Source organism: Chelonia mydas, chromosome 2 (assembly GCF_015237465.2).
Source record: "Chelonia mydas isolate rCheMyd1 chromosome 2, rCheMyd1.pri.v2, whole genome shotgun sequence".
Lineage (NCBI taxonomy): Eukaryota > Metazoa > Chordata > Testudines > Cheloniidae > Chelonia > Chelonia mydas.
In genome coordinates, this window is record NC_057850.1 from 67,203,433 (window position 1) to 67,218,895 (window position 15,463).

The following is a 15,463-nucleotide window of genomic DNA, read 5'->3' on the forward strand; positions in this document are numbered from 1 at the left end:
TTTCATTTAGACTTTTTCAAAATGTTTCCAAAGCTTTCTCAAGCTGCTCAGAGCCTGAGTAGCTTGCCACACAGGGAGCTGGGGACTTCTAGGCTGCTGAGGAGCCTGGGACCCTGAAGCCCTGAGAGACCAGAGTGCCGAGGAGTTATGAGCCTGAAAGCTTGGGAGCTGGGACATTTTTAGGGCCTCCATGCTGGCACAAAGCCAGTCAGTTGCTGAATTTTCCTGACAGGCAGGGTTCCATCAGAAACATGCTTGTTTCCATTAGAATTTAGTCAAAATTGATACATGCCTGCAGAATGTTTCTAGCTAACAAATCATCATTTTCCAATGAAAAAAACATTCCTTAACTCATTCTTAACATCAGATGGCTTTGGAACATGAGCAGTAAGCAGCTTACTAGAATCTGTGGTTCAAGAAATTCTTTAAATTACCTAAACACCAATTCTAGGCATCTGGATAACAAACAAGAGGAATTGGAATTGCTCATTTATGAGCACAAATTTGTTCTAGTTGGTATTACTGAAACCTGGTGGGAAAATTCATATGACTGGGATGTTAAAATCCCTGGTAGAAAGGACAGAGTGGGTAAAAGTGACACTCTATGTCAAAAATGGCATTACCTGTTTCTGAGTCACAACTCAGAAACAAATGATCTTGAATGCTTATGTATAAAGGTCCTAACAGATAAAGCACAGAATAGGGTTCTAGATGGTGTCTGCTATAGAACACCAAATCACATGAGAGAACAGGAAGACACACACCTATTTATAATGTGTAGGGGGAAAAAGTTCATGGGAGACTTCAATTTGAGTGACATAAGCTGTAAGTCTCAAGCTGCCAGTATTAAAACATCCTGGGAATTTCTAAAATTTAACTGTGACAATCATCTAACTCAAAAAGTATTGCATCTAACATGGGGGGACTCTATATTGGACCTTGTCTTGATCATAGAACTAAACATTAGTGGTTGCTTAGGTGTTAGTAATCAGGACTTGATTACATTTATTATGTGAGAACACAAAGTACAAACCAATAATAGCCATACTTGGTACATTACAGGGGCCAATTTCACAACACTGAAAACAATTATGAGCCAAATCAGCTGGGAGAAAGAATTTAAATAGAAAAATGTGAATGATAATTGAGACCTATTTAAGAACATTCTACTAGATGCCCAAAAAGCCACAATAAAAAAAAGAGGGATACACTGCTTAAAAGACCAGCCTGACTTAGAAGGGCAGTGAAATCAGTTATAAATAATACTATTACATATATAATAAAGGGAAAAAATGGGGAAGTTGATAGCAATTAATATAAATTAGAAGCTAGGAACTGTAGAGAATTAATAAAGGAAGCAAAAGGACACAAGGAGAAACACGTGGCCAGAAGAGTTAAGTACAATAGAAAGGATTTTTAAAGTATGTTGGGAACACAAGGAATCCTAACAACAGTATTGGTCCATTACAAAACAGAAATGGTAGAATTGTCAATAATAGTGCAGTAAAGACAAACGTGTTCAATAAATATTTCTGTTCTGGTTTTGGGAAAAAGACAGATGGTGCCATCAGATCATTTTGATGGAATACTTTCCATTTCAACAGTAACTCTGGAGGATATTAAACAGCAGCTACTAAAATTAGACTTTTTAAAATCAGGAGATATGGATAACTTGCATCCAAAAGTTTTAAAAGAACTGGGCAAGGTGCTTTCTGCACCATTAATGTTGACTTTTTTCCATTATATCTTGTAACTTGGGAAAGTTCCAGAAGACTGGAGGAAATCTAATGTGGTGCTAATATTTTTAAAAGGTATAAATATAAAATCTGATAACATTTACAGATTACACAAAGATTGGAGAGCGGTAAATAATGAAGAAGATAGATCATGGGCATAGAGCCTTCTGGATTGCTTGGTAAACTGGACACAAGTAAACAATATGATTTTCAACATGGTCAAATGTAAAGTCAACCATCTAGCAACAAAGAATTTGAGGCTTATTTACAGGTTGAGGGATGCTATCCTGGGAAATGGTGATTCTGGAAAATACTTGAGGGTAGGGGGCAGTCACAGCAGGTAACCAGTTGAATGTGAGCTCTCAGCTGTGACTAAAGGGTAAATGGGATTCTTGGATGTATAAACAGGGAAATATGGAGTGGGTGTAGAGAGGTTATATTACCTCTGTACTTGGCACTGGTGCGACTTGTACTCCCTACTATCTTTCACTAACTATAAGGGGCACAGAACCATTTGCTCATGGCAACAGAGACTCATTTTCCCCATTGTTTTCAAGCCTTTCCCTGGAAGACTGGCCCAAACTGGGTCAGTGTAAGCAGCACCGTTTTCCCTTGCTGCTCTGGCTCTACATCCACAGTGCTGGACTGATTATCTCAGATTTGATTAGGGTTTTCTGTGATTGAGGAAGAGAACTCCCAATAGCAGGAGGTATAAAGAGCATGAAATCATATGAAGAAGTTTTGGGTTAGTTAACCAACCATCCTGAACAGTTCAGCTGGCCCAGATTTTGCAGAGGCTACAGTGGAAGAGAAGGAGGAATGCTTTTTGTCTTCACTAAGTTGTATAGAGTTGTATGAATTCCTTATCAGGTTATCAATGGCCTGGTCTAGTGGGTGACTGCTCTACTCCAATAGAAGGGGGTGCACTACACTGTCAAATTGCGTGTTGCTGTGAAGCCTGGCAGCGGCCTGACTTTTTGCACAGACTCCTATAACTCTGGACTTATGTTTGCTGTAGTTAAAGTCTCTATCTTTCTTCCCCTCCCCAAATAATTTTTTTAACAACCACCTTCCTCCACCATCCTACCCTCCATTGTGCCTGTTTCATAGTGATTCCTGGCCTCTGTCCTATTATCCATTTCACTCAATGGCCTGGAATCCCAGCCATCATGGTTGCTGACTACTGTAACTTGGGCCATACGTGACAATTGGATAAACAGCACTTTGCAATTTTACAGTTATTATACTGGGTACACTTCTCAGAGAGCCAGCATGTTGCCCATGGTTAGCAAACTGTGGTATCTAAGGATACGTCTACACAGCACCTGAAAGCACACTTCCCAGCACGGGTAGATAAATGCAGGCTAGCACTACTTGAGATAGTGCACTAAAAACAGCAGTGTAGCTAGGGCAGACTGACAGCAGCTCCAGCTAGCCACCTGTGTACATAACTACAGGATCTGAGCACCTTTGTACTCAGGTGGCTAACCCAAGGTGCTGCCCACACTACCGTGGGCTACTCTGCTGTTTTTAGCCCACTAGCTCAAGCACGGCTAGCACATCTGTCTACATGTGCTGGAAAGCATGCTCCCTGCTGCTGTGTAGACATATCCTGAGATAGATCATGGTATGACACTGCTGACAAATGACGACTTTTTAAGGGTGACCATCATTGTGCTTCCGATATGATGTCCACTTTTTAGTCCATTTCCACCAGGTGTGCTTTTTTTTCCTAAAGTAATATTTAAAAGTTGACAATTCTTAATCCACAAACAAGCAATGAAACTGAACACCAACAATCACCTCTTGCTAACAATTTTTGTGTGTGCTGCAGTTTCCATGGTACCAACCTGAGTGGTTGGTGTCTAAATATAGGGCAGGAGAAAGGATATAATCTCCTTCCAACAACCAATAGAATAATACGAGATAAAAATGTTCATGGAGATTTTCCTTTTTCAAAAATTTAAAGTAGTTTAATCCCTATATCCATTGCACATGAAAGTGGTGGATCTTTAAATATTTGTCTTAATCTCAATATATGATGTGTAACCTTTGGATTATTTTGGGGTGCAGGATTGGTTTGAAAAGAAATCACATGCTGAAAGACAAAAATATGGATAATTCTCAGCCATCTGACTGAACATATATCCAACCTGCAGAACAGTGCATAGAAAGGACCCCAGGAGCCCATCAGCTCAAAATGGCAGACTTTAGAAGGAAATAGTAGTGGGGCTGCAGGTCAAAATCAAGCTGTTAGGACAGAGCTGGGCACTGAAGTTTACACAATGTCTGCACATGGTTCAAGACAGTACTAATAGCCTGTAAAATCTGTGAGAATTAAAGTCACTCACAAATGATGAATAAATAGTATTAGGCATCCAACAGACTACTGTATAAAGATGCATGCAGACCAGAGAAAAGATCAGGCCGACTCCCTGTTTGGCACGCACTTACTGACAGGATGGCCCCTCATGTCAGGACATGGTGTGGCAGGGGTGCTTTTACTCTGTGGCCTTGTCTTTCTGCTGCTTCTGGAGCCTAGTCCTCCAACTAAGTCACCTCTCAGTCTCATCCCCTTTTGAGTTTAACAGAAAAGTCCAAAATAAGAAAAACCCAAAGTCTTGTGGCTTCTAAGGCAGGCCCTCAGCCTCTGTCCAGAATTCACATGTTTTTTTGTCCTCTTTCATTCCTGAGACCTGTACTTCCACTCTTGGTCTGAGGGAGATGTAGGAGAACACAGGCCTGCTCTCTCCTCTGCATTCCAGGACCTGGGACCTTGTTTTAGGTGGCTATGGATTGTTCCTTCAATCCCTTTTCCACTTCCTTGGACTGCTCCTACTTTTTCCATGCTTGTTAGTGTCTTCACCAGTTCTGTGGACTCTGCTATCCCCATCTTGGGTCTATGGTCCCTCACAGCTTCTTCTTAGCTAGCTATGGAGGTGCTTTTTCAAAGCTGCTCTCAAGCCCTGCTCTGAAGAAGCTGGGTTGTATTTTGAACAGGCCTTCTGCCTCTTGCCTTAGGGCAGTCAGTATCTCCCTCCTTCAGACAGGAATTTCCCCAGCTCTTCTTCATGGAGCTGGAGTGGTGGTTCAAATCAGCTGCAAGGCTTCAGCCAGCTTCTCCTGCAGCTGGGCACACATTCTCAATTGGCCATCCAGTTTAGAGGGCTCAGCAGGACAGCCTTTTCCTGCTGGTGTCTGCCTTGCGAGGAGGGAGGAGGCAAAATATTTGCTGGTCCTCTTCACAAAGCTCATCCCATTTAGCTGGGAAAGAGGGGAGTTTTGACCTGCCCACTCTGCAAGGTTTCTGGTTCCAGGCCCTTAATGAGTACATCTACACAGCCCGCAGTAGCGAGCCTGCCAGCACAGATTGAGAGACTTGGCTTTGCGAGGTTTGCACTAGAGCTCTAAAAATAGCTGTTTAGACAATGCTTTGAAGTTGTGGCTCAGGCTCTGAAGCCAAGGGCAGCGGGAGGGCATCAGAACCCAAGCTCCAGCCTGACTGCAATTTCAAAGTGCTGTCTACATAGCTAGTTTTGGAGTGCTAGTGTGAGCCCTGCTAGCCTGAGTCCATTGACCTGGGTGGGAGGCTCACTGCTGAGATCTGTGTGAACGTACCCAAAAAGGGATTCTTCCTGAACTCTACTTATTCCCAGGACCATCTTCCTCTCTCCCAATATCTCTCCAGAATTTTTAGATCAGACATCCCAAAATCTAAAAGGGACCATACCATGTGATGGGGATGGGCTGACCCCTGGACACCACTATCCTTAAGGTGGCAGATTACCCCATCACATTCCCCCACCTGGATCCTTCTGGAGAGGACATCAGACACCTCAAGATATCGAAGTCACAGGGAGTTGAGGACACTCAGCTCCTCACAGAATCAGATGTTTATTTACTTGAAGGGATGATTAAAGATCATCAGAAACTTGGCTCTACAACTGAAAAAGTTTTCCCCCTGGGGCATGTGGTCAACTGTGGGAAGCTACTGGAAGTGAGGAGTTCACGTAAATGAATTTCTCTACCACCTGATCAGTTCTTCATTTGATTCATAAGGGTAAAAACTTGGCCTCTTGAAAGACACAAAGGCAATTTTCGAAATTTTAAAAATTAATCCAGCCTTTAATTATCATGTAACCAACAGATGGTGTCCAGCTCCGGTGAAGAAGAGATCTGGCTGAATGAGAGATCCATGTCTTCCATCCATTGGCAATCCATTTGAATACTTTTTATTTTCTGTACATTTTTGCATCACCTAGCTGTTGTTTATAATCATCCTGACACTGTGTTGGACTAATACCATATTTTGATCTGATTTCTAATAGAAATACTATTCCAGTTCACCGGCAGATACTGTATCGTCAGGAGGGGAAATATTGTGAGGAAAAGCATATTTAAAAATGTCAGACTAACTGTTAAGGTTCAGCATACAAATTTCATGACTGTTGTATTCCAAAATACCACACCCCACTATGCCCAGATTCTGTAACTGAAGAGATGCTCTCAGCACAATATGTGACTGTGTTGGTCTAGAAAGAGGCCCTCCACATTTGACAGTCTTATTTATAAGTGGAAGAAAACATGGAAATTTCCAAGAACATGAAATGAACAAAAATATTGCTGCTAAGGCAGGAAACTTACCTACAGAATCCATGTGTCCTTTCTTGTTTACAAGATTCATATACCACCTCTATTGCAACAATTTTGTTTTCACTGGACATGAAGCAAAATCAAGAGAATTGGATTTTTTATAGTTATTAATCATTCATCTACTGACATCATAATTTCATGCCAGGCTCTAGAATAAACATATGTTAATATTTACCAAGTTTCACTAGAAATGTATGAACACTATGTTACATTTATACATTCCTCCTACACTATGCCAAATCAAATAATGAAACAAAAGGAACATGCTTGCTTTGCTTCCTGTGGTAGAAAACAGGCATATCTTTTGCCACCCTGCAGCATAGGCAAACACCATGAAAGCTTCCCCCATGCAGTGAAACTCTGCCAATTCAGCCTCCATTCTGACTTTCAACATTTCTGCTTTTTCAGTTCTGGGCCTCTCTTTAGCCTACCAAATGTGTCCACTCAAGTAGTGGCTATATGATGTACAGTAGAGGACACACCAAATTCATTTTCACCTAAGAGCTAAACAGGATTTAAACTCTCAAACGTGCTGGCCCAGGAAATCAGCTATCAGTGAACCACATTCTCAGTTTCAAAAGCTAGAAGACAGGACTGCATCTGTCGCAACCCAGGACATTGATCTATAACTGGCTGCTCCCAACACTGACAAAGATTCTCTAAACCTCTCAGGCGGTCTTGTGAACAACTGTCTCAAACAGGGCCCAGTACAGCAATGTACTGAGCACTGAACTCCCACTGAAGTCAATGGGATTTGAGGGTTCTCAGGAACTTACTGGAGAACTTTCCCACCATACAGGATCATGCCAATAGATTGGTACTGATTTCCACTACTTATCTAGGTCTGCTTTTTCTCAAACTGGTCTCCACGGTAGAAGCTCTTATCCTGTGGGAGGCTGAAGCCAGCAGAAGGACATGGAACAAAAAAGCCCTATATTTTCTTTATTGCATAATATTTTTTAACCTAAGGGAGAAAAAAAGAATTGTGCGCTCTACACTGAAGGTTCCGGAAGGTAGATCCATGTCCATAATATTATAGTTGGGGTTCATAACCCCTCCTAAGTTTGCCCAACACTTCCCATTATAAGAACCTGTTTTCAGTTGTTACTTACTTTGCCAAATCTGATTTGAAACTTTCCATGTTGGGTGTCTGCCTCAGGGTGATATATTTTGGAAAAACTTAGCCAAAATGATTCAATGTCTCCAAGAATAAGGGTAGGAGAAAATAAGTTGTTTTTCCCATGTTAAAACATTCGGATGATCATTTCTTTGAACAGCTAACACACTCCCAAGGTGAGGAGCAGGGACTTAAAATTTGGTCCTTATGTCAAGGATGTGCTTTTTGCTGTCCCTGTGAAAATCTGCTCAAATTTGGCCAAGTGATAAGCCTTTGAAAAGAGTAACTGGAGGTTCTTTGAGTTCATATCTGTATTCCACTGTAGGTGTGCACATGCACTCCATGTGCCCAAGTCAGAGAATTCTTGCAAGCAGCATCCGTTGATCCACACATGCGCCCTCCCTTACCTCATGCTTCTAGCTGAAGGCATAAAGGGTGGAGTGGACTGTCCGCCTTTCCAGTTCCTTCTCTACCTCAAAATCACTAAAAATCTTCATGATCCTAAACGAACCTCAGCCATACCTGGCAGAGGATAAAAGAATCTGATGATGAACACATCTGATGTATATAAGCAAGCTCTATAGCCAGTCCATATCTTGTACAGAAGTACTAGACACGGTGTCAGGAGTAAACTAAGAACAGAAACGGAAGGAAAACAGAAACAAAGATTGCAGGATCTCATCAACATGCCACTCTTCAATACCCCAGAGAACTTTAGCTTTGACAAACCTTCACAATGGACAGACTGGAAGCAGCATTTTGCAACATTTCAAACTGCAAACAAACTCCATGAAGAAACTGGAGATATACAGGTATCTTCTTTAATTTACACTATGGGGACAGAGGCAGAGCGTGTTTTCACTGGACAATTTAAGAATCAGGGGGAAATGTTGAATGTTTTATAAGAGAGCTCTGCATTCTGAAGCTGAAAACTGTGATTTTGGCAATGCAAAACATGAAAGTATCAGAGGCAGGGTCGTTATTGGGTAAACAGAAAAAAACCTTTCACAGCAGTTACAACTGAAGAGAGATTTAACCCTAGCCACAGCTATTCAAATAGCAAAACTGTGTGAACTGGTGAAACAGCAAAACCTAAAGAAACTTCACAAACTTGAAACACCTGAAACTAGCTTAGAAACTGTACACAGACACTTGACTTTTAAAAGTCATTATTGTAAAACCCATGAGGCAAGGAGAGAGAACTCCCAGTTCAAAAGGGCCAAATTCCAGCCTACATGCACAAAGTGTGGAACATATCCCAAAGAGATGATGCATGTCCAGCCAGAGGCACATCATGTAATATATGCATGAAATATGGACATTTTGCAGCTGTTTGCTGAACCAAAGCAGTCAGGGAGTTGACTCATATTATACACAATCAAGAGCCACTGTTTCTGGGATAAAAAGAAAAGGAGTACTTGTGGCACCTTAGAGACTATCACTTGTGATGATGCAGAACCTGCTTGGAGCGTGAAACTGAATATTCATGGTAAGACTATTGAATTTAAAATTGACTCGGGGGGGACATCAGAGTAATCTAAAACGGGACTTGAAATCACCTTCAACCCCACCTCCTGCCCCAGAGCTGAAGTCACCTGACACAGCCAGTTCACCACAGGAACAACCTACTAAGACAAAAGCTATGCATTCAGAGTGTATGTGATCAAATGACCACAGACCAACAGCGTTCTCAGCCGCAGTGTGACAATCATGATGGGCCTAGTGAGATAGGCAGAAGAACTGGATGGGATATTTGGTGATACTGGGCTTTTGAAAGGAGCTCCAGTACAAATAACCTTAAGAAACAATGCTAAATCATATAGTGTATACACACCTCTCAAGATTCCTATCCCATTAGTTCACAAAGTGGTAGCTCAGTTAAAGAGAATGGAGCAGATTGGCACAATAGAAAAAATCTCTGAGCCAACAGCATGGTGTGGTACTGGTTATAAAGAAAAATGGAAAAATATGAATCTGTGTGGATCTTAAAAGACAATGAAGCAACTGTGAGAGAAAAATATATCCTCTCAACATTGGATTAATTCCTCCCCAAAGTGAAGGAAGCTACAGTATTCTGCAAGCTGGATGCCTTGAGCAGATTCTGGCAAATTCCTTTTGCCAAAGGAAGTGCTAAACTGACTACATTTATCACACCCTTTGGGAGATTTTGCTTTCAAAGATTACCTTTTGGGATTACCAATGCATCTGAAAATTTCCAAAGAAAGATGGCAGAACTGTTAATGAACACAAATGGAGTTGTAGTTTTTACTGACAATATTCTGATATCTGGATCTTTGATGTAAGAACACAACAAATTTTTCAGCGAAGTCCTAAGCCTAATTAGTCAGTCTGGACTGAAGATAAACAAGGAAAAATGAGTTTTTTGCATCAGACGATAAAAAACATGGAATCAGTTCTAGCACTGAGAAAGTACAAGAAATTTGAGAATTGAATGCACCAAACGAATGCACCAGAACTGTGATACATACGGCAGATGGTAAATTACTTTGATAGACACCTACAAGGCCTTTCTACAGTGACAAAACCATTGACTGAACTGTTAAAGTCCAACACATCTTGGCTATGGAGGCCAAATCAAGAAATTGCCTTCAAAAGGGCAAAGGAAATTATCTCAACAGCTCCAGTTGTCGGATCATATTAAAGAAGTTCTGTATTAAAATCACAAATGAGTTTGATTCCCCATAGTTTAAATTCCAGGGTATTACTAATTAAGAGATCTCTTGGTTTTTGGTACTGTTTCTCTCCCTCTATGTGTTAAACTTGCAAGCTGCTAATTGCGTTAGTACATTCTAAGACAGAGTCTGTTCTTAAAGCAATTCTTTGTAATAACAACTACTCACACAGAGAGAGACTCAAAACAATACTCTGTAACAACAGAAACAGCACCCAGAGACTCCCCGCCTTTTTGTTGTATTCATCTTGCTTTGTTAACAATTGTGATTAAAATAGAGATAGAGGATGTATGTGGATGGATGCTTGGTGTGGATAATAACTGAATGATCAGGGAGGTGCCAGCCTAAGAATCCAGTGTCCATCGGCTGAAGAAGGCGTCAAGTGGAAATAACCAGAGGACCCTCGGAGGGCAGACTGGAATCCACCCAACAGCCTCAAGGATGGGAGAACCAAAGAACAAGATAACATCTAGCAGCACAGAGCCATCAGGAATGTGCTATCTGCTGATTGATTCAGCAACAGCATGATGAAGCAATTCCCATAGATTAGCATAGGAAGAAATTCCTATAAAAATGGACTCTAGAAAGTGAGAACTTTGGGGTCTGATTCTGCAAACCAACTTCCAGGAGCATCAGATGAGCATCTGACAAGGCCCTGCTCCCTCCTCATGTCCAGGCCACCTGGCCAGTGGCTTGGCATAAGCAACTCTAAGGCTGGTAACTATGATAACTACCTTGCAGAACCTGTGTGTGTGTATGAATGAATGTGTGAATAAATATGAGATTGAATGGAATGTTATAGCTATAACTAACTGCTTACTATGATTCTTTCTGTATTCACAATAAATGTGGTATTTTGCCTTTTTCCCTTTAATAAGATCGTGCTGGTTTTTGTTTTTATTGGTATAACACAGTTCTCAAGTACTGTGATGTGAACAACCCATAATGGTCTATGAGGATGTAAGCAGCTCTGGCCAAGTGTTGTATTGTTACAACAACATGGTTCTGAGTGGAAGCCTGTTGCATTTTGCTCTTGCACACTCACAGATGCAGAAAAATGATATGCTTAGATTGAGAAGGAGTACCTGGCAAGTGTATGGGCATTTGATGAACTTCTACAGATATCTGTGTGGACTGGATTCATTTACACTGGTAACAGACCATAAACCACTTGTAACCCTCATCAACAGACAAGACCTGGATCAAGCACCACTGAGATGCCAATGTCTATTTCTAAGGCTAATGCGATTTAACACACTTGCTAAATATGGTCCTGGAAAAAATCTGGTTGAAGCAGACACTTTGTCATGGAGCCCAGCATCACACTCAATTACCCGTGAGCTCAAAGATGACATAAAGACATGTGTCACAGACCTGTATCAGAAAAAGATTATATCAGCTACAAGAAGCAGCCCTGACAGAAATGCAACTTCAAGGTGGTCTAATTTATATTAGGGCCAGATGACCCAACTATCTAAAGGACACTAAGGAAAGGACAAGAGACAACTTTGAGGTGCGTGGACAATTATGCAAGTCAAATGGACTAATGATTAAAGGCAATTCCATCATAATTCCAAACAAAATGAGAGGAGAAATCCTAAACCTCATCAATGAAGGATATCAAGGATTAACTAAATCCTGTGAATGGGCAAACCAGTCAGTGTGGTGACTGGGCATAAGCAAGGACTTAAAGAATAAAGTATCTGAATGTGAATGTTGCAAAACTAACAGAGCAACACAAAGAACCTTTAATAACAACATCCCTACCAGACAGACCTTGGAAGAGACAAGTTGCAGATTTATGTGAATTCAGAAGATATCATTACCTCGTCGTTGTGGACTATTTTTCCAGGAACATAGAAATAATGTATTTGAAAAGACATAAAATATTGCAATGTTATGAAGAAATTGAAGTGCACTTTTTCACACTTTGGATTTCCAGCACAACTAGTGATAGACAATGGACCACAATTCATTGTAGGAGAATTTCAGTTATTGTGAATGAAATATTATTTTGATCATACAGTAGCAGCCCACATTACCCTCAATGAACGGAGAGGATCAGAGACAGTACAGACGGCCAAGAAAATCTTATAGTAGAAAGATCCCTTCCTTGCTCCTCTGAGTTACAGATCAACACCAATAGCAGCTACTGGATATAATCAGCACAACTACTGTTCCAATTTTGGAAAAGACTTGTGATTGAGACCAATAGTTGAGAGTTCAACCGAAAATGTCCACATCTATAGTTTGCTGCTCAGAAAGAACTATCAACAGAGCAAACTCTGCAGATGGCAGATGCAGAACAAGACAACGATGACTCACTGATTCCAAACCGACTGTGGCTAGTCATTGCAACTAATGGACAGCTAGCTGATCAAGTTGTTATGGATTCAGGTTGTGTCATTAGAAAGCCATTACAGAACCTAACAGACTGATATGTACTGAACTTCAAAGACAGCATTATAGTGTAAATATTGTAAATGGTGGGAATGTAGAACTGAAAGGGGGAGATGTAATGAAATGATAACCTGTATTATACTGTTCAGCCACTAGATGGCCCTGTGTGTAAAAACAACTTATTTAAATGAACCTCAGCCATACTTCGGAGAACACAAAAGGATCTGATGATGAACAGATCATGGTGTGTGTGACATTGCACTCCATATGTTTTACGGAAATATGCTTATGAGTATAAATGAAATATGCTTTATGCAAAAGGTCTCTTGCAAGGTATCATAACAAAGGTTATAAACTACTGAATATGTCCCTTCTATTTGTATGCATGTATCATTCTTGTATCTGAAGCTAGAAATACGAAGTATAACTCTGAGGTCCTACTGAAATTATGTAAAGTGTGGGCCATTAATGGTGGTTTAGAATCTTGATGGATCCCATTGACTAAGACAATTGGTTGTAAATGGTCTATTTACCTGCAAGCCTTCCTGTGTACGTGTGGGCCCACCCAGGAAGAATGGAGACTAGGTGTCTTACAGTGACATATGACCATGTCACATGATATTGGAATCCATCTTAAAGCTGGTACTTTTCCATTTAGAAGGAGGGGTGGGGACCCAAAGAAACAAAAGATTCCTGCCTTGTGCCAAAGCTATAAAAGGGGGTGGAGCAGGACAAAGGAGGCTGCCAATCATGAGAAAACCCCTGCTTACCACCTAAGATGTCTGCTGGAACTAACAAGGACTGTACCGGGGAAAGGATTGGGCCCATACTAGGATGGAGTCTAGTCTGTGAAAGAAGCTTATTGGAACATCTCTGTGGGTGAGATAGTACCTGTAATCAGTTTTTTAATGTATTAGGCTTAGACTTGCGTGTTTTTGCTTTATTTTGCTTGGTGACTTAATTTGTTCTGTCTGTTAGTTCTTGAAACCACTTAAATCCTACTTTCTATACTTAATAAAATCACTTTTGTTTATTAATAAACTCAGAGTAGGTGATTAATACCTGGGAGAGCAAACAGCTGTGCATATCTCTCTATCAGTGTTATAGAGGGTGGACAATTTATGAATTTACCTTGTATAAGTTTTATATAGAGTAAAACTAATTTATTTGGGGTTTGGATCCCATTGGGAACTGGGTGTCTGGGTGCTGGAGATAGGTAACCTTCTGAGCTGTTTTCAATTAAGTCTGCAGCTTTGGGGGCATGGACTGGATGCTGGGTCTGTGTTGCAGCAGGCTAGTGTGTCTGGCTGAACAAGACAGGGTTCTGAAAGTCCCAGGCTAGCAAGGAAAATGGGATCAGAGGTAATTTCAGCACATCAGGTGACAGTCCCAAGGGGATCTCTGTGACTGAACCCGTCACAGTGTGCATAAGCAAGCTCTTTAACCCATGCATACCTTTTACAGAAGAACGTGACTGGCAGATGGAAGAGGGGATAGGATTTTATTAAAAGCTCAGGAAGAGCAAAGACATCCTCCAATGTAGTATAAATTTCTGACCTCCCTGGAGTCCTATCCATTCCTGCTGACGGGGTCAGAGGAGGAAGGCTCTGCGTGGCTGGAGTGCAAGACAGCAATGGTACCATCAGTGGTAGAAACTTCTGATCATGCCAGAACTGATGGATCCCAATTTTTTTACTTGGATGTTACTGGTGGAGATGGTGTTACTGGTATGGGGTCCAATACTGGTAAAGCCCTGAATTTATGGGTGTTAAAGTCATGGCCCCGGGACTAAGTGTTTAAGGGTTGAATGAACAGATTTGCTCAATTCAGGCAGAGTTGTGTTGGATGTCTTTGAAGAAGACTGAGAGGGAAGCCTGCTCTGATGTTTGTGTGAGCATTCTCTGCCTTCCCGAAAAGACCCTGATAGGGATGGGGGTCCTGTGGATATGGATTCCCCTGCAACAGAGTCAGACCTTGTGACGGGAGGTGCACTCCATGTCAATTCAGGCCTATGTATGGGGGAAGCAGTCCCTTGGCCTGGGTCTGTCTGAGGCTTCATGGCCTTCTCATGAGGTGTTTTCTAAGTCAAAGTTCTCTCACCTTATGGGTATGGCTAGGGAAAGAGCAGCAAATATCACACCCAGCCATGACATGGTGCCTCCCCAAGACAATATAAACAACTCTGGTGGTCATCACTGACTGACAAGGAATAGGGGGAGGATACAGAGTTTCAAATCACAGTTTGTACATGCTCAGCATAGACTTAGATAAAAGTAGCTAAATTCCCCCAAAGATTCCATCAGATACACATACACCCCAGGACTTTCCCTGCAACTGGAACTCTGGGCTGTTATGGGCAGTGTTGGATCCAGGTCTGGTCCAAGTAACTGAACAGAGAGCTGGGAGACTGTCTCCCCTGTGCTCTCAATGCCCTTCCCCGCTTCCCCCCACCCCCTTGCTGAGCCCAGGTAGCCTGGAGGAGAAAGCTGCCTGATTTGAATGCAGAGGGGACACGAACTGGACCAGTGGGGAATGGGTGAGGGGAATAGGTTGGTACAAGAAACCTGTTGGGGGAGAATGGGACTGAAGGCTGGTGGCGGGGAGAGGGAACCTGGGACTGGAGTTGGGACAGAGAATGAGGCTGGGACTGGCTGAGCAAGGAGAGTGTAGCTGGAATTAGGGAAGGAAGACTGGCACTGATAACTAAGAGGCTGTAGGGAAGAGGTGAGGGGAGGACAGACTTATCTGATGAGGACCAGGATGCTGGGGGGAACTGGGACTGGCTGGGCAAAGAGATTGGGACATGGAACTGGAGGATGATGACATCGAGATTGGATGAGAAACTCAGGAAGGGAAATTGGGAC

General features: G+C 41.8%; 1 protein-coding gene across 1 annotated transcript in view; it reads right to left on the reverse strand.

The window, feature by feature from the left end:
* The window catches only part of RP1 (RP1 axonemal microtubule associated), a 295,779-nt gene that overhangs the window by 24,649 nt on the left and 255,667 nt on the right, over nt 1–15,463 (reverse strand). The gene's annotated exons all lie outside the window — the stretch shown is intronic.